The following is a 27,798-nucleotide window of genomic DNA, read 5'->3' as shown; positions in this document are numbered from 1 at the left end:
ACAAGGGACACAGGCTATTGAGTATTCATCACATCACTTGTCGTAGACTGCTAACCACATGCTGTTTTTCTGCTGCGCTTTTTTTACTCTTTAGGGCTTGACAGGAACGGCAACGTTTTCTTTCCCACTGTATAACACCTCTTATTAACTGTCAGGTAACATAGCTGATTTTCTCATTGTTCTTTTGACTCCTTTTCTGCATGTAGTCTGTCCTTTATCTTAGCCTGTCCTTTGTTTACCTGGTCCAGATGTCTTGAGAAGATGGAATTAAAGGTGCTGTGATCTTTGCCAGCTGGTAATCTGGGAGCCATCAATACAGGAAATTCTTTTATCCCTTTTTCTTTCTTTTTTTTTTTTCTGTTGTTGTTTTAGTCTTCTGGTACTTTTACATCTAGACACTTATACCAGTCTTAACACATCATTAGAAATCTCTACATTCTTAATGCTGTAAACCAGTAGGAAAAGGTAATAATAAGTAATCTCATTAGCCCTCTCCTTGTTTATGCATAAAACAGCAGACCAAAACCCTTTCCTCACTTGAATGCATAATTCAAAGAATACACAACAGTCATATATATATATATATATATATATATAGAGAGAGAGAGAGAGAGAGAGAATGACAGGGTCAAAATAAGAGTTAAAATTCTGATCCATTTCATACACAGAAATTCTGACATAAAGTAGAAGGCATAGAAGTGTTTATTCTGAAATTTTCAACACAATCACTTACTGAATAGTAATTCCAAATCCAGGATTAAAAAAAAAAAGCAATTAATTTTTTCATAACAGCCACTGCCACTAATTGTAATGAAACCAGATGTAAGATGAACTCCATCACTTGCTTGATGCAACAAAGCAGCATAACACAACCACACACATCCAACAAACTCAGAACACACTGGCTAATTTTACTATTTCTAACTCTCTGCTACAGAAAATGCAATGAGCATAGTCTTGAATGGTGCATTTTCTTCCTGTGGCTCATAATTTATCGCATCTCACAGTGGTCAAGTGGATTAGGAGGAGTTTCCTTCCTCCTATATATCAGATCAATAGCCATTTTCAAAGACAACAGATCAATGATGGACAAATGTTCTACTATAAAGTAAGAAATCTTATGAGGCTTTGTCCTGTACTCTATTCATTCCTTCTGAAATGTGCATTTGTTTGGCCCCTATGGCTTACTTACAATGCTTGTAACTGACACAAGGGATACAGGCTACCCTTTGTAGAATACTATGAGCAAAACAGGAAATCAAAGGAATAGAGGAAACACAGGCATTAAGAAACTCTTTTTTTTTTTTTAATCTAAGATTTAAACCTTGTCTAAAACCCATCCTAGTACTAAAACTTGAATCAGGAACAGTTATATGGTCTTCAAATACACACTCTTTGGACTCCTTATTTCTCATACAGATGAGTATCTCTGGTTACTTGAAATGACAGCTGGCATTCATGTGGAAGGAAGGAGTTTCTTTTTTCACTGTTGCTTCATTGTATATACAAAAACTTTGTTCTTAGATATGATGTGACTTGACATAAAGTGAGGCAACAGTAAAAAGAATTTTTAAAGGTTTCTTTCAGCTCGGGTGATTCCTGTCAATTTACAAAACCACAACAGACCAAAATGTTTTATGAATAGTTAGCAGGTTAATTACCCATAAGCAGTGAGTAATCTGTATTACCTATGTGGTTAGCTCACCACACTGAAACACATGCTGACTGCATGTCTGTGTTGCCTTACAAATTAAAGGATCAACCCTGAAAGGCACTGTCTGTCCTCAAGTCCTACTGTTGCTCCAACAACACACAACATCTAATCCAAAAGATATTCCAAAGGGATGACAAGTGTTTGATGTATTTCAGACTGGATCACCTAGAACATTGTACTTTAGAAAATAAAACAGTCAAGTAAGGCAAAGAAAAAAGAAGAAGTAATTGAAACACATCAGAGCAAAATTAAATATTTCTTGTTATGGTTATAATATTTTCCTTTGTCATCTATTCAGCATTCATGAAATGACAAGAATCATCTGTCTGAGCTGGGACAAACATTACTGTAGGAGTGGCCATTGCTGCTGACAGTATGCATGTCTTCTTGACCTATCCCTAGTGAAACCTGGAGAAATTTCTCAATTCACCCAGAGAAATATTCCCAGAGCTCCCCTCAGCTCTCTTTAGTGCATGTCTGTAGTTTCCAGTCATACAAAGACTTCCATATGCAATCTGTAGGTCAGCAAATTTGGCTGCCCTTTATTAAATAGACCCTTCTGACTAAATTTGGAGAAATCTGTGGAGTTTTACCATAAGTCATGGTGAAACCAAGCTTCTCCCCTGCCACCACAGTACTTTCAAGTTCCAGAAGTACTTCTAAGGGAGAGACCATTCAGTGTTTACCCTGATCTTACACAGATATACCATAGCACTACACCAAGATGTATGCCAGGAAGGGAGCAGGTTCTCAGACTGTCCCTGCTGCTCTCAATCTCAAGATACAGAGGACGAAGTGCTTCTTGAGTTGCTAGATGGAGTGAGCTTAAGGCCCATTCTTATCACCCAGTGCTTCCTCTCTCTGCAGGTTATGCAGCCCACCTCATCTCATAAATGAGACACTACTTTGAATATATTTCCTTTAAATTTAATAAAGCATTGAGGTGAGCTACAGGAAAACATATCTCTGGGCTATGTCTCAACTGAAAATTAAAACTGTAGAATCATAGAATCATTTAGGTTGGAAAACGCCTTGAAGATCACCAAGTCCAACCATCAACCTGACCCACTAAGTCCCATCACTACGCCACGTCCCTTAATGCCACATTCACACATCACTTAAATGCATCCAAGGATGTGGAATCCACCGCTTCCCTGAGCAGCCTGTTCCAGAACTTGATCATCCTCTCCATGAAAAAATTCTTCCTAATATCCAATCTAAACTTGCCTTGGTGCTACTTGAGTCTGCTTCCTCATGTTCTATCACTTGAGAAAAGAGACCCACATCCTCCTTACTACAACCTCCTTTCAAGTAGATGTAGAGAGGGATGAGGTCTCCCTTCACTTTCCTCAGACACTCTTCATAATTTGTTTCCTAGTCCTTTCACCAGCTTTCTTTCTCTTCTCTGAACACAGTCGAGCAACAACTCAAATCAACATCCTTTTTGTAGTGAGGGTCCCCAAACTGAACACATTATTAAAGATGTGGCCTCACCAGTGCCACATACAGGGAGACAATCACTCCCCCAGTCCTGCTGGCCACGTTATTTCTGATGCAGGCCAGATGCTAAAAATAAAACTACCAGTCAGCAACAGTGATTCAGAAGTGATTTTCCACTTTTTGGTATCCAAAAGCTATTAGCAAGCATCAGAATGCTGAGCAATCTAGGCTGCCAAGTCAGACTGTATGAATGCGGCAGGAGGCAGCAAAATTATCATGAACTACAATCCAAAGGCAACATGGCTTGATGAATAATAATCTTATATTTCATATTAAAGAACATATATTGTTTACAATAGGCATAAAATAGTTCTGCCTCCTCCTATTTTCTGCAAACTGTGCATAAATATCTTTCAGTAGAAAGTTTGGGTTTCCTTTTTTCACAAAATAAACAAAAAAAACTCAGTTGAAAGCTTCCAAGAGCTTTCTTTTACAAAGTCCTAGATAACTGTTAGTAGGCAGGGCTAAGATTCCAGTGCTATGGATCCTACATGAAAATTACTACATGCTACACATAGGTAAAATAAAAATTGCAAGCTGTAGTATATTATAACCTTAGTCATTAGATTAGTGGTTGTTTAAGACAGTGCCCCAAATGCTGAGCAAACTAATATCCAACATGCCACAATTTTTTTATTCAACATTTGCTTAAAGACGATTTTTCAACCCCATTTCTGAAATGATTATCTTCTGTGGGTGTGCATAAGACCTTTAAATATTATTTGAACATAGATTTATTGGTGATTCATTTACCAGAAATTGTGTGAATTCTTCTTAGCTGCAAATCATCAGTATGGGGTCTGTTGAATAAATATGACTCCCTCTGCTCAAAAGCTGTGCACAAAATGTTTTCACTGTTACTTAAAGTTTCTTAAAACTGCCATTTTGATCATTGGAATAACGTTAGCACCACCAAGAGGCACACATTATAACGACACTTATCCAGATCTGTCATTTGAAAGTGTCTGGTTCAAACCTTTAGTTTCAGGATGTTCCCTTTAGTCTATGGTTTTGAGGGTTATTTCGAATATAAAGTTATACTCCAATGCCTTTAACCAACAGGAAATTTTTATTGCAAAATAAAAATGTTCTTTTTGCTTATATGTAGCCTCAAAATGGACAAAATCTCTTCAGCAATCAAAGAACAGTCAAATAGCACCACTTGGTATTGTTTTACTATTTAAATCAAATGAACTCCTATGAAAACTGTAATCATTGTATACCTGATTTTGAACATAGATGTTCATATCTGTGAAGTGAGCTCATTCTCATTCCCTTAAGAATATTCCCACATGTAACCAGCATCAGGATCTCTTTGAGGATTAGAAATATTTTGCCTCCACCTTCTTCTCGGCCTAAATCATGCCAATCATGACTTCTAGTCATACTGTATTTGTGTAGGTCTTTCATTTCCTACAGATGAGCTCTAATTTTATAGAGAACTTTTGCAGCTGATGCCCCAAGACATGACCTTGTGTTTCACATTATTATTTTCCTAATTTCTATCACTTCAGTGTCAAGACTATCTTATCTTTCTAGTAGAATTATTCAATTCTTCATCCTCTTGAAAAAGTTTTGAAACTTATTTCGTCAGAAGTGTTTAGTCATTCACAGATGACTAAAAGGTTTATGTTGTCACCTCTGAATAGTTTCCTACCTTTCTGAAAATGTACTCTTTTGAAGATAAGACCTTAAATACTTGTTTATTTAGTGTATTTTACGTCAGCTAAAAAAAAAATCATAGTTACCATATTCAGCTTTCCGGTAGCGTCCTAACTGCCTATTAAAAACTTTATAATAAAATACATTATTATTCTTAGCTCAGAGACCCTTCAGTGAAGAACTTCATTAACTTTCATACTTTAGCTTTCACTAGGAGCAACTGTGTCCCACTGATATCAATATAATTTGTTCTTCAACCCATACTGGGAAAATAAATCCAGACATCATGACTAACCACAATTTTTTTTTTTTAATAATATTAGGTACTTAAGATACACCTAACCAAACAAGACTTAAAGCACATAGCAGATGCTTAACATGCTATGATAAAGCTTCTTTTATTTTTTTTCTACAAAGACAACTGAAACCTAATTTAGTTCTTTTCCTCTTTCTTTAAAATCTTCATCTCAGCATTATGCAGTCCTTCTTCCTGACTTCTTCTAGTGGTATCATTTTGTGTGTCACAATTCAAGGCATTATTACTGCTCTTCCATCATTCTATTTCAAGCCCAGGTTTGTATCTTGCTGCAATTATTTCTAGCCTTTTGCATCTATTTTTTTCTAATCTCATCCAACATCCTCATTTGGATTAGGTATAAACTCTTTCTATGCATGTATGACTGCTAGCAGTGTAATTTTCTTTTTCCTTGCTCTTCCTAATAGATACTTACAGGTATGTAGCTTAAGTCTACCGTGTATCCCTTTGATATCTGAATGCCTCACATATTCACACAAGACAGGTATTCCTCAAGCACCTCTGTCTCAACCTTTGTGCACTAGTATCTTCCTGTACAGGCTGAGAAAGCACATATAATACAGCTAAATATTTACTGTGGATTACAGAAAGTATTCATTCCTTTTAAATAAACATGAGAATGTGATATTTGGGTTCCTAATTCCGAGAAAATTAATTCACAGCAGCACAAAAGTTATGTAGGCACACCACACTCTTGTCCTTCATCAGCAGCACATCCATCAGCTTAGCTTCATATATACAGAATATGTATCCCAATTTCCAGATAATCATAGAAACATTGAATAATAGAATATCCTGACTTGGAAAGGATCCACAGTGATCACCAAATCCAGTTCCTGGCTCCACAAAGCACCACCCAAAATTCAAACCCTATGAGAGCACTGTCCAAATGCTCCTTGAACTCCAGCAGCATGGGGTCCTGCCCACTGCCCTGGGGAACCTGTTCCATGCTCATCACCTTCCAGTGCAGAACCTTTCCCTAACTCCCAACCTGACCCTCCCCTGACACAGCTCCATGCTGTTCCTTTGGGCCCTGTTGCTGTCTCCAGAGACCAGAGCTCAGCGCTGCCCCTCCGCTCCCTGTGAGGAGCTGCAGCCGCCATGAGGCCTCCCCTCAGCTCCTCTGCTCTGGGCTAACCAAACCAAGAGACCTTAGCTGCTCCTCACAAACATTGCCCTCCAGACTCTTCAACATTTTTTGAGCCCTCCTTTGGACGTTCTCTGATAGTTTTATGTCCTTCTTATGTTGTGGCACCCAAACCTGCACCCAGTGCTCGAGGTGAGGCCACAAAGCACAGAGAGGACAACCCTTCCCCTTGCCTGGTAGCAATGCTGGGCCTGGTGCACCCCAAGGTACAACTGGCACTTTGGGCTGCCAGGGCACACTGCTGGCTCATGTTCAACTTGCTGTCAACCAGAACCCCCATATCCTCAGGGATAAAGCTTAAGGATTTTATATTCTGATTGCTACTTGCAGGTATTCTGCCATATGGAAATGTGTAAAATATGAAAACAGCAGCAACACATACCATTTAGCATGTACAGTTCTCTTGCTGGTTAGACTGGGTAGCCCTCTTCCTAGCACAGAGGTTGTGACACCATAGCTAACAAATGTCTTATTCTTAATACACCCATGGTAAGTTACTATTAACTTCACCACACAGCAACAGACAGAAAGGCATGAGTCAGGCAGGTTGCACACAGGAAGAGACAGAAAATAGGCGGGGCTAACCATATAGCAATGCTGTGAGCCCCCCCAGTCACAGAAGCTGCACAAGAAGAGCACAGTACCAATTAAAACGAACTGCCAGCAGGAGGAAAATATTAGAGGTTTCTTAAAGAACTGGAATACTGAAGGCATTTGAGCAACAGCATGCAGCTGCGCGCAGGCAGCAAAGCTCACACACGTACTAAGGTCGAAGTCTCTATACCGTCTTGGTTAAGGGCACGATTTTCACTTGCCTGCACTTTCGCCCCGACTCAGCATATCTGCTTTCTCCGCCCCCCACTGGAGTGGGAAGTATTTGTTAGCGCTCTTCTGTGCGGCTCCTTTGGGTGTGTATGCCGCGGGAGGCCGCTGCGGGGCGCTCCCCGCTGGGTAGAGCAGAGCAGAGCGGGCGCCGCGCCGGAGCTGGGGCAGCGTCGGGCTGTGTCCGGGCGTAGCTGTAGGATCCCTGGATCGAAGGGGTGGTTGCAGTGAGTGACTGGGGCAGTGCGGGGGAAGGAGGTGACCGCATCCCGGGTAACATCTGCCGTAGAGCACGGGGGAAGAAGAGCTAGGGCTTCGCCTCTCTGCCCTGCTCCCAGTGCAGCTGCTGGCTCTGCCTGCCGGGGGAGCGAGCCGAGCTGCGCGGGTGGCTCTTGCCCTGCGAGGGTCTGAAGCGTGGTCACGCTGGGGCAGATGTAAGTGTTAGTGATGAAATGTGCCAATTAATAGAGTTTTTGCCTTTCTCATTCTGATTTTTTTTTCTTTTTTGTCTTTCAGAGCTTCCTTAAGGTCAGCGGTATTACGGTTATTGTGGCTGATCAGTCGTGCTGGCGTTCACGGAAAACAGCTGATCATGGTAACAGCTGGTCCTGCACCTTTGTGAAGTCTGCACAAAGTGCGTTTATTTCAGTGTCATCTGGAGAGGGATAGGGCCCTTCAAGTCAGGTGTAGCATAGCTTGACTGCACCCCAAGTGAGTAGGAGTTGAAGGGGAAAGTAGTGATTGGAGGAAGAGTAGGAATTCATGGAGAAGTTGCTTTACAAGATGTGTCAAGAACAGTGAATTCTGGTTGAATGTGTGGTTTGGGTCACTTGCAGGATAAAGAGGCATTGTATGCTTGTGAGACAGTTCTTGTTGTGTAGGACTTGAGCACTGTGATAAATGGGCAGCCTCCACCGAGAGTCTGCTTGCTTTGAGTCTTTAGATTCTTCTCTTTGTTAGTTTTTTAAATCTTGCGTACTGACAGGTGTTATTTGGATGTCAGTGAAGGAGATTATCTTGGTTTATGTGGTTAGACTGTGTGGTTTTTGTTTGGTAACTTTCAGAATTATCACTCTGAGTAAGTCAGGCTGGTTAAATGTGGCGCTTGTTCTTTATCATCATCCTTACTTCTTTGTCTTTATAGATTTGTGTATACTGTGAGAAAAAAAGAGTTACAAGTCCTTCCTTTCTTCCTCCTTTCCCACTGATGGAGTCTTCTTTGACCAAGGGGCAATGCAGTGCTGCCTTTAAGTTACTCTGATTTCAGAAAACAGACCATGTGATGACAAAAGTATGGTGTAGGTTTGAATAATACTAAGTGTCCAATTAAATCAAGGGAAATTAGACATTTCAATTCTAAAAGAGTTGTGAGAAAACAATTTTTTATTCATTTCTAAGATGATATGGTTCTGAAATTCTGTAAGTCGTTAAAAGATTTTAAGCTTTTTTTTAAAAGTTATTTTTGTGGATTATTCTGTAACTGAAATATATTAGGGTTCCTCAATGTCTGTTATAAATTAGTGGTGCTTACAAGTTCTTGTCTGATGTGGTGTTGTGGTAGTTTCAGTACAGCATGTAAATATGGAACTAATATGACACGTATTGAACATTATAATCCATAACAGATCCACAGGATAAACGTTAATTCTCTCTTTAAAGAGAGCATGGAAAGTTACCCAAATGTCCTTTTAGTATTGGCATCTATCTGAATCTTTAGTGCATCTGTATCTTTTGTCCATCACTCTTTGTCTTCTGTGTGTGGATTGTTGGTTTTGGTTTATTGGATTTTGTTGGTGATGTTTATTTTTGTTGGTTTTTTTTCTTCTGAAGAGCATCTCTTAGAAATGACCTTAAGAGACTTTAGAGCATACCCTTAGTTTGAGAAGTACTCATTTTGGTCTTAAGGCTTGACCTGTGTACGTAGCAATCAGATTACAGTACTTCTTTTCCTATGGAAAAATAAGATTAACAGTTTATATTTAAATATATTATATATATATATATTATATATTATATATATTTATATTTAAATTAATAAATTGGGCTGGTGAATCCTCACCTAGAGTACTGCGTCCAGATGAGGAGTCTTCAGTACAGGAAAGATGTGACCCTGTTGGAGTGTGTCCAAAGGAAGGCTGCAAAAATGATCTAAGGGATGGAACATCTCCCCTGCAAGGAGAGGCTGAGAGAGCTGGGGCTGTTCAGCCTGGAGAGGAGGAGGCTCTGGGGACACCTGATAGTGGCCTTTCAGTATCTAAAGGGCAGGGGCACTATAAGAAAGAAGGGAATGGCACCTTTAGTAGAATCTGTTGTGACAGGACAAGGGGAAATGGTTTCAAACTGAAAGATGGGAGATTTAGACCAGATATAAGGAAGAAGTTTTTTTACAGTAAGAATAGCGAGGTACTGGAACAGGTTGCCCAGGGAGGTGGTGGAATCCCTGTCTTCGGAGACATTCAAGGTCAGGCTGGACCGAGCTTTGAGCAACCTGATCTAGCTGTTGGTGCCCCTGTTTAGTGCAGGGGAGTTGGATTAGATGACCTTTACGGGTCCATTCCAACTCAAATGATTCTATGATTCTGTATCTACTTGCTAATTTATTAATGTGATATAGAGCACTTTTGCATCTGAGAAGATCTGCCTTATCAATTCTCTGAATTTGTTTTTGTTTTAACTACGTTTTTGGCTTGGTGTTCCCCTTCCTAAAGATTGTAAGTTTATTTTGTGAGCACTCATCAGAGTTTCTTTCCACTTTAGTTTTTCTAAAAAAACTCTTCGTTGATTAGAGTGCAATTTAGAAGCATCTCCATAAATTTGTAAGCTGCTACTCAAACCAGCAGAACTGTTCTAATTAACTTCTTTTCTGACAGTTACGTTCAAAGTGGTGCCATAGTGGCATTCTATTTTCTTTTTTCCACAAATTGTCTGAGTAATTGAGCTATCTCTTCTGAGTGGAAAAAAATGTTCTCAGTACTGTGGCAAGTTTCATATCAACATTTTTAATCATTCTAAGACAGGAAAACTCATCTTTGTGAGTTTTTTGCATTCAACTGCTTCTGTCATTAATTTTTATATTCATCTTAACATATGAAGTAATTTTTCCTGTTACATTTCAAAATCGATTGGCAGCCCTTAGAAATGATTATAAAAATTCTAACTGCAAAAATATTCTATACTTTCTGAAAAAAGAAGATATTGTGTAGGAGTGAGGAAAAAGAATGTAGGTGTCTGTTTACATTGCCTAATATAAGCTTGTCTGATTATGGTAGAGTATAATTGTCGAGTGTTCCACTTTCAATTTCTGTAACATTTTCTTCCTCTTATTTTCTTTTACTATCAAATAATAATATCCTGTAACTTTTCTTTGCTGTGAACGTGCTGTCCTTCTTAGTTCCTCAGTTGTGGGTTTAGTTTTTCTTGGCTAGAGGAAGGGAGTATAAGAGTTTTGAAGTGTTGGATTACTTAGACTTATGCTGAAGAACTTAGATATTAGAGACTTTATGCTTCTAATAGTTTCTCAGTGGATATGAAGATGAGTAGCTCAGTTGACGTGAAGTTGATCTGGGCAGTAGCTACTTACAGAAACTGAGAATATAGCCATAAGTTTTTTTTGAAGGTGATGCTTTTGAAGGTGTGGTGAAGGCTTCTTGTTTGTTTGTTTAAATGACTTTAGAGTTTTGTCCAAACTTGAAAACTACAATTATCATTTATACTTCAGAGTATTACCAAGGGCTGTCAAATTCTGAAGGGGAGATTTTCTTCTCTCTTTCACCTCCTCTCACCACCAATTGGAATCAGCTTCAGTTTGTTTGTGGTTTGGTTTGCTTTTGGTCTTCGTGTGGTTTTCGTGGTTTTTGTTTTTTTTTCTTCCAGAAGGTTGCAAGAACCTTGGCCACGTCCAGTTCTAACAGCCAAATATATTTTTGTCCTTGCTAACGCAAGTCTTGATTCTTCTGTTTGTCCTTCTTATTTAGACAAAGAGATGCTACAATTCAACTTTTGAGTTTTTTCATTTCAGATTATTTTCCTAAAGTTTTGCAATATGAGAAGCTTTGCAAAGCAAGAACTTGCTTTGGTTTTGGCAAATGCCAATACCACTCCTCTATGAAAAGGAGAGTTGCTGTCAAAAAGGAAAGCAATTTTATCTTACATATTCAACTAATATCCTTACTTTGTTCATTGTTTTTAAATATTATACTTCCATGTGGTCTTAGGAAAGCTTAGAGAGATGGATGGATGTGTTCTAGTCTTGCTCTCTGACTAGTCGCAGTCATCTCCTACAGTATGAGAGACCCTTACCAGACACTAGTAAATGGAGATTGCCATTTATTCCTATTAACGGTTATTCTGGTTGCTGTCAAGCATGCCTGTGGCTTCTGTATTCTGAAGTATTTGGAATGTAGTACAGGAAAACTTTTCAAGATGAGCAACCTAATGTAACATCAGTTTAAAAATGCCAAATGCTTTTTGAAGAGCTATGTCTGATGTGCAGCTGTGTTATGAGAATACATCTTAAGCAGAGGCTTAAATCCTTTATTGTGAAAGAAAGCCGGGAAACTTGAAATACCTAACTTGTTCTAGTATGACTTGATGCTTTTCTGAGAAGTCTTGGCAATGAAAGCCAAGGAACCAGTTGAAAACTGCTATCTCACTGAGACCTTTTCAGCGTATTTGAATACTTCTTTAAAGAGCCAACTGCTAAAGCTAATTCAGGCTGAAAAGGTGACTAGCTTAGACTTTCTTTCTCTAAGTGAAGTACCACCTCTTTCCATCTATTCAGGATGTGTTGCTACTTAGCTTATGTTGGCTCTTCTCTCTAAGAGAAACACAGCTCCTCTAATACAGGAACTTCTTTTAATAAATACTGATGTTTAAAAAAAAAAAAAGTTTTGTTTTCCCAGTTTCCTGGGAAATCCTTCCTGTTTCTGCTGCCTTTTTCCTTCGCATTGCATTTCAGTCTTAAACAGGTAGGATACCACTCCCTCAATCTAAGTAATTCCCTGAATGTGCTGTCATGTCACCCTGTATCTGAGAGCTTTCTGCTTGTTAGGCATAGTTGTTATTTTGTTGTCGTTATTTTTGTTTTTTTTGTCTCCTAATGATATTTCAGTGAGGTCATGCAACAGTTTTGAGAGATGTGTTATATTGAAAAGTTGTCACTGTACATGACTCATACTAAACCAGTATCCTGATCATCACTATCATCTCTTCCCAGAGACTGTACATGGTATAATAATACATATTGGACAGGGTTTGTGAAGGGAGGTAATCATCTTTTATTAGACTGGCTTATAATGGGACAGGGTGCCAGGCAAGCTTTAGACCACACAGTGACCTCAAGGGTTTATGACATGCATCAGATCTTTTTTCCAGCTCCATTAGACTAATAAAAGGTATTACATCTCCATGGAAACACTGCCTTATTGCAGTCTTGGTAATAGAAGGCTAGGAACCTTAAAGGTCATTCATGCTTTGTATACAAGCATGTATAATTTATCAGAATATTTGTCGCATTTTGTTTTGCTTTAACTTAACTGTTTTCACAAGCAGACGAATACTTCATGGGATAGCCTTTATTGCTGTCCTTTATTTACCAAGTGAAGGATACTACGAAATTGTTGATGATGCCTATTTTATGCAGGGTGTATTTCCTACTTGAGATAAGTAACTAAACTGAAAAGCAATTTAACTGGTGTGTTAGGTAGGTGGTTAGGTTAGGTGGTGTATTGTATCAATAATGATTTCTTAGCTTTCTATATTCTATCTCCTTAGATCTTCTCTGTTTTCATGAAGATATATTTTACTTCATGATAAAGGAAGCTTCAGATAATTAATTTGAAGAGTTTAGTGTTAGTTACAGAACTTTTTTTTTTTCTGCCAATGTTGAGCAGTACTGAGAGCTTCCTGTGAGCTTTCAGTGGAAAAAAAGATCATTTATAAGGAAGCTCCTCATACTAAGCATAAGCAAGTGAGGCATCAACAGGTCTGAGGCAGTGATTAAACGCATCTACTGAGTGATGCCAATAAAAAATTTTAGATAATTTAAAGTCATGTGATTATGTCCACTTCTCAGTGACAGAGGTACGGGAGTATACTGGTGTCAGTATGCGAATGTGGACTGTAGGGACTTCTAAGAAATATTATGGTTTAAGTGAATAAGAACATCAGTTCTTGTGTGGAATTCTTTGCTTATATCTTTAAGTAGCCATTCTATAATTCTAGGAAAAGACTTAGGTTGGAAGGGACCTTAAAGATCATCTGGTTCCAGCCCCCCCCCACCCCTGCCATGGGTGAGAGAGAGAGGGGAAAAGAAAAAAAAAATCTTTCCTAGATATAGTCCAAACCCACACTCTTTTAATTTAAAACCATTACCCCTTGTCCTATAATGACATCCCCTAATAAAGAGTTCCTCCCCATCTTTCCCAGAAGTCCGTTTTAGATACTGGAAGGCCACAAGGAGGCCTCCCTGGAGCCTTCTCCAGAGTGAAGAAGCCCAGCTCCCTTAACATTTCTTCGTAGGAGAGGTGCTCCAGCCTTCTCATCATCTTTGTGGACTCCTCTAAACTTGCTCCAACAGCTGCACGTCCTGGTGCTGGGGGACCTGGAGCTGAACACAGTACTCCAGATGGTGTCTGGCAAGAGAGGAGTGGAGGGGGAGAGTTGTTTCCCTCACCCTGCTGGCCACATGTTTTTATGTTTTTTATGTAGCCAAAGATACAATCGGCTTTCTGAGCTACAAGCAGTCATTGCCAGCCAGCTCATGTCTAGCAGTACACCTAGTATCATTGCTCATTATTAACTATTGACTGGTAAAAGCCTGTTATTAGAGCTCTTGTTATTTTTTTTCTAGACTACGTACAGTCCTGTAGCCAAACTGTGGGCCTACAAAAGGAAAAAAAAAAAAAAAGATGGTAAAACTTAACTTTCTAGAAACAGCTGACTCAGATGTTTTTCCTATGCTGATTAGTACTATTAAAATGTTATTTTCTATAGATGTCTCTTGGAATTCTAGTCTCTTCATCCGATACAGTCCAGAAAACACCTCCTCTCTTGATACTGAATTAAAATAATATTTTCATGTTTTGATAATTGTATTCCCTTTGCAAAATACACTCAGGAAGAGATAATGACTACTTGAAAGGCCTTTTGGTTAGATATCATAGATTTTTCCCCATAGTTACATAGTTTAAATTTAATCCTACTATGCAAGTACCTTTTTTTTTAAAAAAAAAAAAAAAAATTTTGTAGTATGTGAGGTCCATCTAAATCAACTTCAAGCTTTCTTCTGAATGGAACTCCTGGAAAACTGTTACAGTTCTTGTAGTTAGCAGTTTTAAGCTTGTTTTTACTATGTGTTAAAGTGCTTTCCTTGCCCCCCCACCCCCCTTGTCACTGTGCCCAAGGCCTAGTGCATACAGTGAAGTGCAGGGACCTCATTAGAACTAATAACAACCAAGGTTTTCCCACTAGTGTTCAGACATACTGTTCAACAGAACCAATTCTAAGTTGTATGACAATGAGTCAATCATCTTACCCCATAAATAGCAAGCAGCTTCAGAACCCCTTGGAGAGTTCTTCTTCCAGGCAGCTGGCTGCAACTAAAATCTCGCCTTGAGTGGGGACACCTCTCCAGGTGCACAGAAATTCACCTGGAATGTGGTGACACCTTGCTGACAGATCCTTGGTAAGTGATTTATTGTTTTTAAGCTATACTAGCTTTGCTAAGATCTGATCCTAGATTCATTATGCACCCCCTACCCTCTGTATTGCAAATAAACAAGGATATCTAGCCGTTTTGAATCTTGTTAAGTAACTGTTACCATTGTTCAAATTACCATCTTACATGTATTGATATAAATAGATATATTCCTGCCTTACTCTTATGAATGGAGTGTGCAATGCTTTAGTCTCCTTCCATGACATTAGGTACATTTTGCAAGTCCCTTGAAAGTAATTAATGTTCACACATTTTTGAGGCACTGGTTGAAAATGGCTGGTTTTAAACTCTTGTAAAGCTTTTCATGTTTCTTTATCTGTTCTTCTTAGTCAGTTACTGCAAACCTCAGGAGCTACTACCAATTAGATTGGTAGTAATAATTCTAGCTTTTAAGAGACCACGTTATTTAAGCTTTGGGGAAAATTCTGCTGACAGAGGTTAGTGAAACAGGAGAGAGGGAGTTCATCTCTCTCAAGGAGAAGACACTCCTGTTACTGCTGTCTTCACTTTTAGTTACAAGACTGTCACTCAACAATACTGGAAAAAAATATATAAACTTGTATACGAATTTATATATAAAAATAAATATAGAAGTATGTATACATGTGGGTTTTTTTTAACTCTAGTTGGTTAGTCCAGAAGGACTGGCTCAATTTGAATTTAGGGAAAATGGGTATTGCAGGGAAAAAATGAGTGAAAAGGGTATAATAGCTGTAAACTTAAAATTCTACCATATAACACATACTCTCTAATGAGCTCTATGATTTACTTAGATGTGTACCAGGAAAGGCAAGAAGAAAGCAAAATCAGGAATTCTGTTGTGAAAATCTTTGTACTGTAAGGAAAATTATGTCACTATTATTATTATCTTCTTTCTAGTATGGAAGCTTTATGTAGATGCTGATCTCTTCTTTTGTGCATGCAGGCTTTTTGTTTTTTTTATCATAAGAAGTTAAAGGTAGATGTTTAGAAAGCCAAAGTATCGCTTGATCAGTAGGAAACCAAAGGTGCCACAAAGTTAAATAGCTATGGCTCTCTGGTAGAGCCATAGCCACTACTTGTCTTTTTGAGTTTTAAGACTTAACACTATTTCTTGTCATGCTATGATGATACAAAGCCAATGTTGCAGATGCCTTAAATGACTTCTTCTGGGCTTCAGGTAGCACAGGAATCTCCAATCCAATGGTCTGCTAAAGAACTGCTCACAAAGAACCCAGTGAACCATTATCTCTTACTAATAGCTCTTCCTAGAGTAATTGGTGTTGTAGAGCATGTACTTGTTCAGTCTTGGCTGGAGCTACAGTCAGTCTACACTTAAGTTCATAGTTTATATATAGATGTTAGATGGTATATTAATGAGCTCAGTAGTTAGTCGCTACTGTTCAGCACATCCCAAGGGAGGTTGTTCTCTGTATACTTGCAGATTTTTCATTTTCCCTTGAGTTCTGTCTCATTAATAGTTTACCTTTGTAATCACCACCACTTTTCATAGTCTTAAAATAACACTGATACAGACAATGAAACTCTTGCAGTGTTCTTTTTTCATATTACCAATGTAAGATTTAAATAGTCTTATGCACAAACAGTAAGGAATGTATGCAGCTGACTAGTTAGTAACTCTTGATATCTTGCTGTATGAGATCTGCATAGTATTAATGCAGTTTTGGGGTAGTCAACATTTAAAAATAAAAAGTAAAAAAAAAAAAGCTTAATCAGATAATGTCTAAAATACCACAGAGCATAACAGACATCAAACTGATTGAAAAAAGTGAGTTTTTCATAACATTCTCAAATTGTTTTGTTTGACAGTAATTGTTAACATCTACATGTGGTTACTTTAATGTTCGTATGAAATCTGAGTATTTCTAAGCATTCAACTTAATATCATAAGAATAATTGTTCATTTACTGTATATTGTTGTTTAACTTGACAGGCAGCTTAGCACCATACAGTTGTTTGCTTACTCCCTGCTCCTAGTGGGATGTAGGAGAGAATCGAAGGTGGGGAAAAACCAAAGTAGAACTCATGGGTTGACATGAAAATTACTTACTAAGACAGAAAAGGAAGAGAAAAATAATAGTCATGATAAATACATATATATAATGGTATATCATATCATTACTATTATATATCTCATTACTTTATGTATATTTAGAAAACAAATGATACACAATGCAATTGCTCACCACCTGTTGACTGATGCTCACCCTGTCCCTGAGCAGCAGCTGCTCCTCCCAGCCAGCTCCGTAATTTTATAGTTCTACATGATGTCATACAGTGTGGAATGTCCTCTTATCCAGTCTGGTTCAGCAGTCATGATTTCATTTCCTCATAGTTCCTTGTGCACCCCCAGTACCCCTTGCTGGCAGGGCAGTAGGAGAAGCTGAAATGTCCTTGGATCTGTACAGCACTGCTCAGCAACAGCTAAAACACTGGTGCATTATCAGCACTGTTTTTTTTCCTCTCCTGAAGCCAAAACATAGCATCATACCAGACACTATGAAGAAGACCAATTCTGTCGCAGCTGAAACCAGGATGCTAAAAAAATTCTATCAGTGGATTGACATGGGGTTTTGAGGACATGACCGGGCGGAGTGGTGAATAATATTATCTTGTCCAAGCTTTAACAGGAAATGGGAGACTAGATGATCATTCAAGTCTCTTCTAGCCTGGACTGCTTTAGGATTCTGAAGTTGTGCAGAGTTGAAATGACATTTCTTGAGACCAGGAACCTCTAAGCACTAGAAAAATATTTTAGTATCATTAGCACAATAATGTCAGCATATGGGAATGGTGGACTTAGCTTTTTATTAGGCTACTTGGGAAAATATTAATTTCTTGGACTTGAATACTTGTATTTAGTGCTGCTCTTTAATGCTTTACCTGAAATACTGAGGAAAAATCCTGCATAACTTGAGTTTAATCTTTAACATAAGTGTTATATGGGGTTGTAAGCAAGGATAGAATGTACTTAAAGAAAACTTCCTTTTGCAATTCTTGGGATTGTAACCTGGGATCATGCAATTGTATACTGAATTCTAAAGTATCAGATCTGTTTTCTGGATTAGCTTGAAAAGCTTTATTCAGTGAAAACAATTCCCTAACAGTTGCTGAGAAGTGAAGATTAACAGTCTAATAACAAAAATTGGGTTCAGTGCAGTGGTTATGATGACAGTGTCACAAATCCTTTTCTTTTGAGTAGGAATTTCCATAAATCCAGTGTATCAAATTTCTGAATCTGGAAATAGTGTATTAGGAGTCCTATTCTTAGTCCTTATTGATGCTCATCTTTTGATGTAGTCCACCAGTTTCTTACCAATGACTGAAGTATAATGTCTTCATACCTTGCAATATCTACACTGAGAGAAAGCAAGCTCCTGTAGCTTGCTACAGGAGATCTATCCGTTCTGTTGTCCCGTTCGCAATATTGAAGCAAGGCCATCTTAGCACTTTGTGTTGCTGCTAACTATTCTCATTTCCTTGTTTGTGCCTGTAGCAGTTGTCTCTTCACGTTATTTGAACAATCTAAACTTAACTTGAATAATTTCTCATGTAATAAACTAAATAGTATTGAATAAATCACTGAGTTGCTTTGGTTTTATTTTGTTCTCCAGGCTTGGGAAAATCACTGAATGCTAAGAAAATTTATCTTCTGGAATGAAGAGGAATGCGGAGTTTTTCTGCTTTGAATCAGCTATACTTCTTCCAAATAGTTCAGTACTTATGACCCTTCAGGTAAAATCTGCCAAACCTAAACAACGGGTCTTTTATTTAAAATCTACCTTTCCATAATATATGTCACTGATAAAAACATTCTTAAGTGTGTTTTTGCTGATGTTAGGTCACTTGGAAGGCTAAACTGCAGAATGGTGATTTGCCGAGACTTTTTAATGTGGGTTAAATCTCTTGCATTTCCCTCCCTGTTTTCTGGTGGGCTGCAGTTAGAACTGTTGAGCAAAGGTGTCCTATTTTGATTCTCTACTTCAATGACTTTGATACAAAGGAGAAGACTAAAGTTTATTGGCAGACCTCTGTTTTGACACCAATAGGAAAGAAGAAAAACTATAGAAAATGTAGTGATTGCTTTCATGTGTATATTCCTACTTGTTACTGTAGTAATGAATGAGCACTTCAGCAAGGCTGAGATTGGGTTTTGCTGTCAGTCCTGAAGCTGCCATCATTTTATGAACTGGAAGAACAAATTAAGATTTGCCCAAGGATGTGGTGTCATTAAATTAAGAGTTCTTCACCCAGGCCAGTGTTGCACTCAGTAGGTCCTGTCTGTTGTGTGGCAATTTGAAGTATTTCTATTGCCTAACAGATTTTCTTCTCCTATGGCGCTTTAGCCTTCCCCGTGGTCAGAAGGTCGTAAATGGATGCGTTCTAAAAAATAATCCAGTTGTGACTGCCACCTTCAGTTTGAAAGCATGGAAAAATAAAATTATTCAAGTGCTCACTATTTGCTTGCATACAAGCTATGTTCTTAGACCTAAGTTGCCTGTAGTTTCCAAACTATTGAAGTTACTTGAGAATTACCCAAGGTGAAATTACTTTGCTTTGTGATAATGGAGGATTTTACAAGCAATTACTTTAGTGAAGAGCTCCATTTTTTTTTTTTTTTTTACTGCTTCTGTTGCACAGCTTGAGAGGGAATGTGTGTCTACATTGTAGTGTTAATGCAGGTGTTAAAATAGAACTTTCAGCATAGGCAGATACTACAGTTGCAGTGCAAGGCCAGTAATTTAAGTCATGGTCCGTGTACAAACTGAAATTTGTTTTACCAGTTGAAATACAACTTTTCTGGCATGGGTAATAACTTTGTTCAAAAGGGTAACTCTTTAACTAGTCATATTACAAACATTAGAATACGTTTGTGTAAAATGAAAGAAACTAGATTGTTAGATATAAACAAACAAGTGAGTTTTTACAGTGAATCACATGACTGGCAGAGGTAACTGACAAGTCAAATTTTTTTAGTAGGTCTGAACTTCTAGCATCGCTAGTGTTATTGGAACATATCTGAATAATACTATTTGCTGTTGCAGCATATGGTGTGCTAATGCTTTCTTTTTATTTTTAGTATGCCAGAACCATGTGTTCCTTCCTACAGCATGAGCTGGCTTTCCTTGTTCACATTCCTTGCAGTCCATCTGTCTATAAATGTTTTTAAGAATACACGGAATGATGATGCAAAGATACTAATGTGTTAAGTCATTAACAATAAAAATCAAAACAGGAAAATTTGTGGTGTATTTGGCCCAAACATGTTCCAACACTGCCTCCAAAATCAGGCAAGTTCCAGTTTTTAACTAAAACTTACATATAAACTTTTCATCTAAAATGAGCATTTATCATATGTTGAAAGCATCTTCAGGAGCAAACCTGAAATTTTTTTTTCCTGTAGAATGCCTAGTATATTGTGGAAGGGAAATGATAACAGTTTGAGGCAGTGTGAAACTGAGGGAATGCAGTGTAAAATCAGTCCTGTGTGACTTAAGAAGAATCTAAGTGTCTTGCTTTGTTCTGTTTTTGCAAGTCATTGTGAACTGAAGGAGGCTAGAAAAAGATGCATCCCATTTGAGATAGTAATTTATATATTCTGACAGGTGGGTGGTTTTCACTGGATAATCCTGGTTCAAAATGAAACATTATTTTTGGAAGTGGTAGAATAAGCCTGTAGTTGAGAAGTAGCAGTGGTTGCAACCTTTTCCTGCATTATCTCAGTGGTTACTGATCTGAAAATATAAACAAGCTTAGAGGTGTCTGTAACTCCACACCTGGAGCACTGTGTCCAGTTCTGGGCCCTTATTCAAGGGAGACATGGACATAATGGTAAGAGCCCGCTGTAGTGCCACAAAGATGATGAAGGGACTGGAGTGTTTCTCCTGTAAGAAGTGGCTGAAAGAGCTGGGACTGTTCAGCCTGGGTGTCATCCAAAATCTGGGAAGGAAACTTTCTAATCCCAATGTGTTGTTAGAAAGCAGCATTCCTTTATTCCTCACGATATTTACCAGGTGACTTGACAAATCAAGCGTGCTCTTAGTGTTTGGGTTTTGCATTTAAACAGTTAAGATATATGTATGCAATACATTTGCATGCATATTTTTTCTTTTCCAAAAACTTTATTAATACATGCTAATGTCCTTCTGGGCATGCATGGTAGGGGTGTCCGGTGGTCCTAGACCACCTACTTCCTCCTCATCTTACCATCATCAGCTTCATCGCGGTGACTTTTGGCCGACCTTTAGGTATTTTTCCTCAGTTTGGCAAATTTCCATTTCTTGTTAAGCCATAATGAGTGACTTTCTATCTTGGTGCACTATAACCCAGAACAATATATGTGAAATTCAAGAAAAAAGTTCTTGCACCTGGCGGATGCAAAGACAAAAGTAGTCTATTGTGACTTCAGTGCTTCTGTGAAGCCAGATAGTTGAGAGAAACAAGGCTGTTCACACGTCAAGCAAACCGAAGCTGGAAAATTTTACTGCTAAACTTATGAAACTAATATACTGATCCCTATTGCTAAACCAGCCTCTGTTGTGGGGAAGAAGAGGCTCAGGGAGAATGTCATCAGTGCTTACACATACCTGAAGGGAGGGTACAGAGAAGACAGAGCCAGGCTCTTTTCAGTGATGCCCAGTGCCAGAACACAAGAGGTTCTCCCTGAGCATCACGGAGCAGTTCTGTGCTGCCCAGGTGAATGAGCACTGGCACAGGTTGCCCAGAGAGGTTGTAGAGTCTTCGTCCTGGGACATCTTGAAAATTCATCTGGATGGTGTCCTGGGCACCTGTTATAGGTGGCCCTCCTTGAGTGGAGTAGGGGTGACCAGATATCCTCCAGAGGTCCCTTCCAACCTCAACTATTCTGTGACTCACAAGTTGTGATTTTAGCAGTGGACTCTTTAGGATTATTGAGGATACTTCAGAGTAATGGTTGCTCTGGGAGAGCCTTGCACTAAAACTGCAGTTAAGCAAGAATCTAAGATCTTGTAATCTGGCAGTGGGGAAAACTGGTGACAGAGCTAGATATAGTGATTTTTTTTTTTTTTCCATTTATTTCCATGCCAGTGATCTGACAAATTGCCCTAGCAAGCTTTCTCTTTAGAGAAGAGATGAAATAGTAAATAGAATTGGCCTGGCATTCAGTGTCTTGTCAGCTCATGATGGCTCTTGCTGTTTGCAGTGTAAATCCTTTTGCCTAATTGCTGATCCTTCATTTCACGTATGCAGCAACAATTTCTTAATTTTGTATTTATTTTCTGTTGTCAGTATGTGGCATGCTTCATTTGATAAATCTTGCGTAAACAATTGTTCATAGCTATATCTCTGTAGTCTTTGCCAGTTCCAGGTCAGTATCTGAATCGTAGATCAGCATACACCCACAATCTTGAATGTAGTTAAAAATTTTGTAACCTGTGTTTTCTAACACTGAGTGATTTTACTTTGTTTTTTTTTTTCCCCAGGGTAGAAAAGGTTTTGAAGTGAGACTTTTGTGCTGTGTGTCAGCTTTAAACAGCTTTAAACTTGTAAATGGCCGTATTGTTCTCATCGGCAGCTGGTCTGGGGTGAGCAGAAACTACCATATAACTGGCATAAATCTAGATTCCATCAAGAAAGAAGTAAGCAGAACCAATGCTGTTTCTATCCGGAACTGGGTGAAGGCAGACAATAAGTCAGAACCCTTCAGCACTCAGATGAGCACTGTATCCAGGCTTGGGTCTTTGGCAGAGTGCTCAGGACAGTAAGTCTTATGCACAATGTGTCATTCTGGCATATCTGTATCTAAGTGTGGTTAATTCACCATTATTTTTTTCCGAAAAGCATGTCTATCTTACTGTTTCTGTACACCCTTCCTCCGTGATGCACCCTTTTCTTCAAATCCTCAGGCTAGCCCTTAAATGTAACGTTGTCCAGTTCGTGTGAGTTATCTCAAATGAGCATTCAAAAGATTAGGCTCAGATTAAAATCCCACTGATTCTATGCTTTAAGTAGTAGAATGACTCAAAATGTCTTTGTCAGATGTCTTTAAGCTCTCCAGCTGTCCTGTTAGTGAACATGAGTCAGAAGCTGGAGTTCTATCACTAATACTCACTGAACCTGGAAGTCTTAACTGTTAAACTGTTAAGATAATTTATTTGGCAGTTTAAGGATGTGGACTGATGGATTCCCGAGGTGACAGCAGCCTTTCTGGAACGCTGCCTTTTTTTTTTTTTTTTTTTGAGAAGAGAGAGTCTCTCAGTCCTTTGTTTTCTTCTACACAGTGAAAATGATATTTTCTGAAAGAACTGAGCTGACTGTGGGCTGACAGTGTTTTTGTTTGTTTTTTTTTAAAAAAAAAAAGCGTTCATGGAAATTCCTCAGACTGGTTGTGTGTGAATGTTTTGTACGCTTCCTATGCAGAAACAAGAAATGGATCCCTTCCCCAAAATGCCACAACTTACAGCACTTGATACAGAAGGTATCTCTCTAGTTCGGGGCTGCTCTGTAATGTTTCATTTCTGAGAGATGAGTGGTTTTATAAATGTAACAGAACATGACAATACCTGGGACCTCTTATTAATCCTTGGATTTGTTTGCTTGTTTCCTTTTGAACTTCTGGCCAGCTTCTTGTTCCATCTGTTGCTGACTTACAGCCTGTATGTCTGATCTTTGTGGCCTCCCCTGCCTTTGAGTGTTTGAAAGAAGAGCTCTGCACTTAGCAGTCACCTAGCGACCATGTATACAATACAAGAGTGTTTTTTCTCTTTTTCAAGTTACAACATCTTGGTTTAGCCATAGTTGTGAGCTGCTATTGAGTGTCAGGTTATAGATGAAATTTTTCCTTCTTCCAGTGCAAATCCACAGACCTAACGGCAGCCTTTTGTACATTTAAAACAAAATAGCAATAGATTTGACCTCTCGTAATTTTATGTCTGTAGGTACAGAAAAGCAGTGTTCTTCTGTATTTCATTGCTGGTTACCCTGGCTGCATTTGAGTACATCTGTGTTTTGTTATGGTTTTAACCGCTGCATAGCGTTAGAACTATCACACAATGATTTCATTTTACTTCCATGCTAACTCCTACAGGCTTCAATAGAAATGCACACAAGAAGCAGGATTTAGTGCTAGCTTTACAACGTATTTAATTGTACTCTTAAATATACAGCTTTTACAATAGTAATCAGGAGATTTTCAATTGTTTTTGAAGACTTCTGAAGCTAGTAGTGAGGAACAGTTATGAAAAGAAACTGGTCTGTGTAATTAAGATAATTAAGCCTGAAATCACCCTTTATATTCAGGGTGAGAATAAAGCTGCAATAAAAGTTCACTAACTAAGAAAATGCATCTTGACAAACTCAGGCTTTTGAGAAGTTGGGGAAATTAGCAAGCTAAAAGCATAGAAAATACTGGAGTGTAAATGTTCTCTAGAAATATGATCTATGGGATTGCATGAATCTCTTATCTTTCTGGCCTCAAAACAGATGCAACTTCACTAGAAATAGTAGGAGAGATGTATGTAAGAAACTGGGAGTAAAGCAACACGCCAGTGGCATTTTGAGATCGGGCAAGGTTGCACTCCACAGGCAGAAGTCAGATGTTTTCCACAACTTCACATGTTTTCTAACGCTAGCGTGGCAGATTTAGTGTGTTGGGATTTAATTATGATGCGATGCTTGATTTTTAGTGTTGGAAAAAATCTGAATTGGTGTAGAAGTATGGCTTTCAGAACTGAAACTATGCATTCTGTTATCACACAACTAACCTCTATGTTTACATTTTCTTTCTGGAATGCATCCATTCAATAAGGATTGAGTACTCAGACATCATAGTAAAAGATGTGAAAATGAAGAACATCTAGTAAGAAGCTGAACTGTGTTCTTCTGCATGCTATTTATTTACATTAAAAGATATCTTATAATGCAAGGCTGTTTTATTTCCTGTTGACACATTTCAATCTGGCACTTCTCTGTTGGTTAACAAAATACCAAGCACCTGGAAAAGGGCTTAGCCTAGTTTTCATTCTACAGTTTAAATCAGATGAAAAGCAAGAATCATCTTGCTTTTATTGCATTCTGCCTTTCCTCATAAATCCATTGCTGGAAGGAGAGAAACCTGAAGGTATTTGTTCTAACTCATGCTTCCGTAGCTGCTCACTTTTGACTACTACACCATTCCCTCCGCTGGAATGATGCAACTGCTTTTGCATGAGAATTACTTGAACTGGATTATAGAACTGATCCAAGTTAAATATGTGTTCTCCTCCCTAAGATGCTTACAGAACAGATTGTTTATAACCTCTTTAATCCAATTTACCTTCATTTAATAGTTATTGGAGAATGCTGCAGGAGATGGCACAGTGGAGAGGGAATGGAAGGGACTGAGTAACATAAGGGGGTAGGGAGAGAAAAATGCTTATCAATCCTACAGCCATTTGGAAATTGCTCAGTATTCCCTGTACAGTTTTGAAGGAACAGTAGCTAGCTGAAGAGAACTAGAAGACAGCTGTTTCTGAACAGTAACATGGGGGTAAGTCGTCTTATTTTTTTTCTAGGTGGAAAGAGGAAAAAAATTGTTATTTATGAGACTTCTTCAATGATATAACTAGTAAATGTGCAGGTGGAATGTCCTCATGGTTGTATGTGTGTGTGACTGGCTTTAAAAACAAACAACAACAAAAAAACTTAAAATACAGCTGGCTACATCCTGAGACTTGTTCCTCAGTGCTGAGTGGAGAACCTTAATGAAAATGAAAGAAATCTTAATCTGTTATTTGTAATGTCCCTGAAGAAGGTGACAGTGGGATCTGATTGCAGCTCTTCCTATACATTGCCCCCCCCTTAGCCTCTAGGTAAACCTCCAGTTGCTGGCTTTGTCTTGTTTTTTAACATGTATTCTCAGTGTAATAGCCAGTTTTTTTTTGTGTGGAAGAACGTGTAGCCTAGCAAGGAACAACACTGATAGCAATTTCAAAAACAGCTTGATTACATTTTGCTAACTAAACAAAGATGATGACAGTGCAATTGCAGTTGGAGCATAGATAGTATTTCAGTTTCATTTGACCAGCAGTGTGTGGTTGCTACAGCAGTAATTTTAACCAAACTGGAAAGGAAGAAGAAGAATCCTATGAAAACTACAGTGAGTCACTACTTTCTCTAGCATCTCTCACAATACAGAAAAACTAGCCATTTCAGTTACATTTCTGGACATTAATTTTCTTTTGCCTTAAACGTATAGAAACTTGAACAGGCAAGGAACAAGAGTGGATTAGACACGGATACAGAAAACAACAGTTCTACTCATTCAGATTCAGGTAAATCAGTGTGAGATTAACCACTTCAGTTTGTTTTATTTTTCGTCTTGAAGCTTTCTCAGTCTAAACCAGCTGAAGGGGGTTGTGAAATGGCCATTAGTGGAGTGGGAATGACACACAACACTCCACAACCACAGAGCAGGTGGTTGTTGCCTGTTCAAATCATTTCTCTAGTCTTTAAGAGGCAGACTAATTTAATATAATTTATTACTTAATTTTATAACTTATTAAGAACATTTCACATACATGGTTAAACATGCTTGCTGGCACTTTGTGAAGAGCTTCTCCTCTGCTTTTGGGAAGAGTAAAGCAACGGAAGCCCTGTTCTTCCTTGAAAGCTTCCAGAAGCTTCAGTAAAGATTATTAGCTTTGCAGGAAGCCCTGAAGATGAAATAATCTGGCCTGAATTTGGAACTTGCTCTTACCATTGTATGTTAAGAACTGGTTTTGCCTCAGATTTTTGATCTCATTTTTAAACTTCAATGGCTTCAAGCATTTTTTTTCAAGCATTTTTTTTAATAAGCTGATTGCACTTAATTGCTTGCTATCTTAGCTTGTTTTAAACACACCATTTTTTCAGCATGCAACTTTAACTCATAATAAAATCATAATAATCTTTTAAGGTGTAGTGAGCATTTTCATGGAGTCTAGAAGATCCTGTCCAACTGGGAAAAGCCTGAAACAAGTACTCCTTACGCATAAGTAAAGAAGAAATGAATACAATTTCTGTGCTGTTCTTACAGCAAGACATGTTGAAGGGTTACTAATTACTATGACTGTAGGTCTGAATTTTTCTTTTTAAAAATAACAAAAGCTGCTGATCATGAAAGGAAATGAATTTCTCACTTATAACAGTTATTTAATTGTTAAACTTCCTGTCAGTCTTTATTTTAACATAGTCCATTAGATTTCCTGGGTGCTGAGTATGCCATCTGCTTTTCCTGCAGGGTATGCGGAGAAAGAAAACGAATCATGTGGCTATATTTATTTTAAAAAAAAAAAAAAAAAAAAAGGACTTGAATCAACTGCATGCGGACAGCATAAAACCGAGAAGATACTCACTTGGAAGAGCAACCTCTTAAGCTCTCTGAGATTTTGTCTACCTTGTCTACTCTAACCAGTTGCATCATCAAAACAAAAATCTCAAAGGCCGTGCCAGGTTCAAGGAGGATTAACTCAAAGCTAAGCCTCTTAGGAACACTTTTAATCAGATCCTAATATGTGCAGAGTTTGGTCTCCTAGGAAGACACTCTTACTTAAATGGTGTAATGCCTTGTTTTAAAACTAGGAGGCTTGGATCAAATTTGGCTCTGAAGTGCTGTGCATAGCGTTTTATACTACAGGTGTTTGAGGAGAGTCTACTTGTGCCCTTTGTTACATGTTCCAGGGGCAGTGTATGTGCAAGCTCAGTCACTGCCTTCACTGTGATCAGTATAGGCAAATAATTAAAATAACTGAATTTGAAACATGATAGTGTGTCTGAGAGTTAACGTAGCCAAGAAAGACATGGTTGTTATCGTAGCAACAGTGCAACAACCTTTGAATGTCATGTACTGCAGCCACAAAAAGAAGAGTATTGCCTTGAAGCCTGTTGCCTTACCTTTGCTCCCATGTCATTTTCAGTTGCTT

The 27,798-nt window shown here is 38.3% G+C and overlaps 1 long non-coding RNA gene across 6 annotated transcripts; it reads left to right on the top strand.

Annotated features, from left to right (window-relative positions):
* Positions 7,261-27,200, top strand: LOC110396717. Of its 6 annotated transcripts, XR_002437196.1 has the most exons (8): positions 7,261-7,595; positions 7,678-7,795; positions 14,707-14,845; positions 18,493-18,613; positions 22,342-22,619; positions 23,220-25,994; positions 26,094-26,169; positions 27,117-27,200. It is a non-coding gene; the product is annotated as an uncharacterized LOC110396717 (long non-coding RNA). The 6 variants fall into 6 exon arrangements; XR_002437194.1 differs by having other exon boundaries at positions 7,261-7,388; positions 23,220-26,169; XR_002437197.1 differs by lacking the exon at positions 23,220-25,994.

The sequence above is a fragment of the Numida meleagris genome, chromosome 3 (genome assembly GCF_002078875.1).
Source record: "Numida meleagris isolate 19003 breed g44 Domestic line chromosome 3, NumMel1.0, whole genome shotgun sequence".
Classification (NCBI taxonomy): domain Eukaryota; kingdom Metazoa; phylum Chordata; class Aves; order Galliformes; family Numididae; genus Numida; species Numida meleagris.
The sequence above is the reverse complement of the archived record's forward strand: the minus strand, read 5'-3'. Positions and strand labels throughout refer to the sequence as shown.